The following is a 6,610-nucleotide window of genomic DNA, read 5'->3' on the forward strand; positions in this document are numbered from 1 at the left end:
GAATCAGAATCAGAATCAGAATCAGTTTATTGCCAAATGTTGAGCAGGTTTACAACATTAGGAAATTGCTGCGGTGCTTCAGTGCAAACATAGTGTCATAAATTGTGTGTGTGTGTGTGTGTGTGTGTGTGTGTGTGTGTGTGTGTGTGTGTGTGTGTCAGCAATGAATCACAGTGGGCAGCTCAAAAAATTCCTTTGTCCCACTTCCTGAAAGGAGGGCATTCGGACTGGAGACTGGAAAGCCTGAAAACAGAGAGTGTGTATGCAGAATTAATAGTTTGGAGTCTGCTGTGGATCTGCACAGGTGGTGGCTTTTTGCACTCACTGCACAGTGAGGCTTTAATGAAGCTAATAGATGGGGAAGAATGCATTGCAGTGGTGGAATTTGTGACATTTTCAGTGTTAAACTGGATTTACAGCTCTTTCAATGATGTCAGTTATGAAAAGTAACGTGACAGAGTAATAGTTCCCTTCCTCCTCCTACTTTTCTCAGTTTTTAACAGTAAGCCTTCCTCCTTGATTTCCCAGCGGACAACATGGTTATCTCTGACAACACTAGAGAGCAATTAACCTGTTAATGTGCATCATTCATTGACTATTGTCAAAGGAGGAAAAACTCATAAAGCAACAAAATCCTAAATACCATATACATGACACAGTTCTAAAAAGAGCTCAAAGTTAAAACTGAGAACACCGATTATACAAGTAGAGCATAATAAATGGACAGCGCAACTTTTGATGCTTCAAAGCTTTAGGTTGACAGTTTCTGTTTTTATTTTCTGGTGAGCTATTTCATGCACTAACATAATGAAGCTAGAAATCACAGCAAGATTTATGTGCAATTAGGATCAAGTTTCAGTTCAGCTCAGCTGTTTTAGTACCTTCTGTTGTGCATGAGAAGATAGAAAGGTTTTAGTCTCACATGCAAGACTGTATTTCATACACTCCTTGGCTTGCTGTAGCCAATGTTTGATGGAGCAACTGTGTTTTGCCATACCTCGGGGCATTTCTGATGCGCTTGGCAAGGGGTGTGTCCGACACAGGGCGTGTGCATTTGTGTGAGTGTATACCCCTGGGGTGTGTCTGTGTGGCTCCTGTGGTGGTGAACTCTGTTTTGGCTCATGTTCTTGTCGTGCTGGGTAGCAGTAGAAGACGATGATGGAAAAGCTTGGTCTGGTGGTGAACCATGGTCACACACAGAGTTTGGAAACCTCAGTGTATGACGTGCACTGCAGGAATGATCTGCATCTGCACCCACAGCACCTGCAACACAACAACTAAGTTCTATTTTCTGTTCATGTGGTCCAGGCTGCACTTTGGCTGAGATCAAAACGTGAAAGTGAAGAGAAAAACTGACCCTTTTGCTGGTTTAAAGGAGTGTGGAGAAAAAACTGTTTCTGTCTTCATGTCTTGACAGGTCTCCAGTGCACAAAGCTGTACTTATTGCGAAATGTCAGTGGTACACCTCTGTAAGTGTGGAAGAATTAGAGCCAATTCCACAGCCATGGTTACAAACTCTGATGGAAAACCTTGAAAAAACTATTTTGGTGTTAGACCAGCAAATCTGAGCCTTTTTCAACAAGGGCTGCAATGTTTGCAATGTGCACTGTTTGGACGTCAACATACGATATGGGAGAAAAAATTCTGCAGGGCTAGAAACGGCTAAAGTCGAGTAAAAAGAAGAACATATTTTTTTGTTTGCCAATTTTGATTGCACTAAACCATTTAAAATCTATTTCATCTATTTCAATCTATTTCAGTCAGTGTATCTGACATATTATGACGCCATCTGCTGTTACTTGAAGCAAACAGGCGTATTTTCTTAAAGCATGAAGTGACCGCACTGCCAGAATAATTTACAAGCTACTGAATGGAAACTAAAGGGAATAATCTCATAGGCAAAAGTGAGAGACTACCAGGGAGGTGGATCATTCTTCTTCACCCAAATATAGTTCAGTGGAGGTTATTTATCACCTGCACAGTCAATAAAAACCCTGGTTCAGCGCTGATCAGGACAGTAAACTCTGATTGATGCTGTTGACCCATCAAAGGTCCCGGCTGTTTCATTCTCCAGATGGAATGTTTACCTCTCGGAGTTCTTTACCTCATGGAGAAGAGCTATGATTAAGAGTGTGCCGCTTTGATCACTCAGTTGATCAGCGGGATCATTCATAAAAGAACGCAACAGAGCAGTTCATTATAGGTTAAATGAACACAGGGCATAATTCTTAGTTCAGCATGTTGATGCCTGAAAAAAAACACTACAGTGGAATTTGTCTTGCTTCTGTTCTTAAAAATTTCCCATCTTGTCACCCTATTTGTCTATATGTACTTACATTAATGCATTGTATGGCTAATTATGATCAGCTTCAATAGAAAACCCTGCACAGTGCTATAAAGGTTCCTCCAGAATATCAGTCTAACGCACATAAATCTTACATATCTTACATACACAGCATATTACAATAATATCATTGCACCATGATCCTAAGCAATATGGCACATGGATTTATTTTCAGTCTGCAGAAAATAAATAAGCAGACTGTTTTAAAAGATGCCAGGAAAACAAGTTATTTTAAAGTGGTTAATTATCACCCTCATACTTTAAAGTGTGTTTTTTTGTTCATCAAATCCAGTTACTATTAGAAAGAGAAGATATTGCACAGTATTGCTTTTAACACTCTGTTTTCTTCTACAAACACTGGTCTTGCTCATTGTTAGTCATATTGTTTCCTGTCTAAAATGAACCTTTAGTCACCTTTTGGTTACAGTGCTTCCTCACCAGCTATCAAACCCCAGCGCTGGAGGTCCAGACTCCAGATTTTCATATACAGAGAGAGACAGATCAGGCCGCTCATCTTCCACTACCCGTGTCTCAGATATAAGGGCTGTTAATGAAAAAGGAAATCAAAAGATTAAAATCTCACACATCATAGGAAATGGTTCTCGCAACAGATGGGCAGGACTGCCAGTCAATAAGCCGCGTTCTGTATCTGTATCTGCCAATCTGACTCACCATGGATGGAGTCAGAACACAGCTCATATCCACACACACTAAAGGCCATCAGTGCAGGTAAGAAAATAATGAAGGAAAAGAAAATAAGCGCGTCCAACGTCTTCAAAATTTAAACCACGTAGTTCATCAATTTTTCTACTGTGTGCAAAACAAACAAAAAACTTTGTTGATTTAAAATGTTTGCATCCTTAAGACATGCTCAGATTTAAGTGTATCTGGAAACAACCAAGAATGACTTAAAATATACAAATGCAACATTTTATATCCCTTCAGTATGATATCTGCTACGTCTATAAATGATTACAAAAAACCCTCTTTCTCTGTTTAAGTAGTTTGACTCTACTTTTAAATTCTCATTCTCCTTATTCTTTTTTGCAAGTAGTTTCTACAATACAATCGAATTAGATTGCAAAATTCCTCTGCTTGCAAGATTCTCTGTTTTCATCTCCATTTCTGCTGTGTCACCCTCTTCTTAAACAGTTTATAGAATGATTCGAGAGCTCTTACTCTCCCACCCTGGTTGTTTATGTGTGGAAGCTTTGACTAAAACAAACCACACTTAAGAGCACGTGAAAGTGCAGCAGAGATTCTGGGCTTCATGCTGAATGTCTATTTGCTTTGTTCGGGGGTTTTTTTCCCAGTTTTTTTTTTTCAAAGACATATTAATTTGACAGCTAAAATGTGCAAACTTTAGTGATAATTAATTTGGTAGACTGCTTTACATGATTCTACACCCAGCTTATCTTTGTGCTTTAGTGCCTGAATGGACAAAAAATACTTAATACAAATTCTTAGATGAGGACCGTGCACACTTTTGACAGTTTTTAAGATAACAATAACAATAGGGTTTGTTTCTGTTTGCAATACAGCCTTCTGCTTTACAAATGGGATAATATATTTATATTATCCAGCACACAATTTGTCATTCTTCTTGCACTATAATATATAATCCTGATATATAGTGTAGATTACCTAAAACTGCCTAAAATGACTTCATATGTTTTTCATGGGTAAGTGCTCAATATTCAGTTTGTGAAAGCTCTACAGTGCATGGTAAGAATTATTGTATTGATAAAACGAACAAATAAATGCTCGCATAAATGATTTGTGGAGTTCCCTAAGGTTCAATGTTAGGCCTGGTATTATTTTCTTTATGTTCGCTTTTGGTGAAATCACACTCAAACGCTTGCTTTTCATTTCAGTGCAGATGATATCCAGTTGCATCTCAATCCCAATAATACCTCTGACCACTCGTACATTTTTCCATTATTTTTTTTAAATCTTTGAATATCACATTAGCAAGCTATGTTCTTTTTGTATCGTGTATATTTTCATTTGTGTTTTAAAGAGGCTGAAGTTGTCCCATATGTATTTGTCTCATCACAACTGGTACATGTTGCTCAGTAGTTACCCTACAGATATAAGTAAGCACAGAATTACACCCAGTTAAAAAAGACTAGAGGACTATAGCTTCAGCGTCAGATCCATTAAATGTAAAACTCAGACTTTTTTTTTAATTGAATGATTACTGTTTTTCTTTTTTAAAATTGTATCTCCTTGCTTCGTCCTCACCTTCACAACATTGGCTATATAAGCTCCTGTACCAGTAGTTGTTAGTATAACTTTTCAAGATATATCAAGACCAGTTCCAAGGATACCGCGTTTTCTCAGTATTTGATTGACAGGTAATTACTGAGAAGTACAAAAATAACAAAGAAGAAGCTATGCATGGCATAAACGAAGATGCCCTGGATTCACCTTGTAAGCTTTAGTGGATCAAGTTATGTTTTCTTAAGAGCTATGCTCAGAGGTCTAAGTGACGTATCGTTTCAAATAGTGCAGTCACTGACTTCTAGAGACCAGGTGTGCTGGAGAGAGGAACATCTGTAACAAGCTTTTGTGGTTGAGTGGGAGGTTCTCTGCCAGCCTTTTTCTTGCTTGATGTCATAGCTTTATCAGTTTCAGCATTCACTGCAGCAACAGCTGACAGAGCATCAGGCCAACAAACAACTCAAATTCCTCCTGTGAAAAAAAATCATGTGTTTTTCCCCTTTGTGTGTGTGTGTGAAGTTTTGTTTTCATTCAAGAATGGCTACAAAGGAACCTCTGTAAACTCACTGACCATTGCAAAATTAGGAGGCTCGAGGGAATATGTTCTCTACAGGGCAATAAAGGGGATCAAATAGAGCATGCCATTAAAATACAGTATGAGTGTCTTGTTTTTCTAACATATGGGGCTCGGAAACCATCAGAGATGCTGCAGCGACTGTCACACATATAAAAATGACGTTGATCAAATTGAGTGATATTTTATTAAATTAAAGCTCATCTTTAAAAAAACAAAACAAACCAGATTTTTGTCTTTTAGTTAGACAAATTTGACATGACACCCTACAGGAAATCTGCCTGAGAGCTCGTGTGTGAGGTTGGGGCAAACCAGGACAGTAGCAGCTTCCCCGAGGAGTTGTTTGCTGAACACACACGAGGAGAGAACACGGAGGATGGTGTTTACGATTTGACCTGATTTATAAAAACCCTCTGAAATTTGTTTCAGCTCCAGATGTCTGTTAACAGACCAGGACAGCAATGAAATCTCCTAGACAAATGTACGTTCAGTCACAGTATCCACTGGTGGTTTTGGGCCAGCAGTGACATTCCGCAAGAGATATTATGTATTCTAGGGGGAAAAGCTAAAAATGTTTGGTAGAAAAATGCAAGAAAAGAAGACTTTAAAGAAATTATAAATCCTAGAGCAATACAGACTTCCTACAAATAATAGAGTTAAAATAAATTATTAAGACTAGTTTCTGAATTGTCTTGAGTGCTTTTCATTTCTGTCAGCTTTGTCTTCAGTGGATTTGAAGTCTTTTGTGTTTTGTTACTCGTCCCGAAAGCACTATATAAATAAATGTCACTTATTTGCTAGTATTAAAGGTATTAAAGGAGAATGCCAAGTAAACAACTCTTCTTTGTATGTTTATTTCTGTATAAACCCCTAAAGGTGTAGCACTTTTGCAGCCAAGAGTCTTAAAAGATTCAATGTAAACAAGTGTAGAGATCAAAATATCATCTTCAGAGAAGCTGAATGTCTCTCTCTTGATATATCCAACAAATCACAGAATCACCAATGACTTTATGCTGTGATAGGAAACAGCTGTTGACTCTCCAGCCCTCCAGGTGGTTTACTTCACCTGGTCTCCACCTCTCAACTGACAAACACTTGTGATGGTGGTTAGTCATTCTGACCTGAGGAGAAGAGAGGAGACTGAACCTCATGTCTAAGTCATGTCTGATACCTCATTCATTTACAGCTTACTGACAGCTGTTCATTTTTTTTCTGCTGCAGTTCTCACTTTGAAAAAAAGTTTATGTATGCTTAGCCAGTAATGACCTAATTCAAGTGGGAAAATGCATCAGGCAATAGCTAGAGGCCACTCTCATAATAATACAGATACATACATAGAATGTTGTAAATATAAGTGGAAAGATTGGTACCTCAGTTCTTAACACATGTGTGAAAGCCACTTATAGACAATTGATAGACTGATTGCAGTTTTTCTGTCTTGTATTGTCTCCGTTACATATTTTTTGCAA

The sequence above is a fragment of the Pundamilia nyererei genome, unplaced genomic scaffold, assembly GCF_000239375.1.
Source record: "Pundamilia nyererei isolate P.nyererei 1_Seehausen unplaced genomic scaffold, PunNye1.0 scaffold00301, whole genome shotgun sequence".
Lineage (NCBI taxonomy): Eukaryota > Metazoa > Chordata > Actinopteri > Cichliformes > Cichlidae > Pundamilia > Pundamilia nyererei.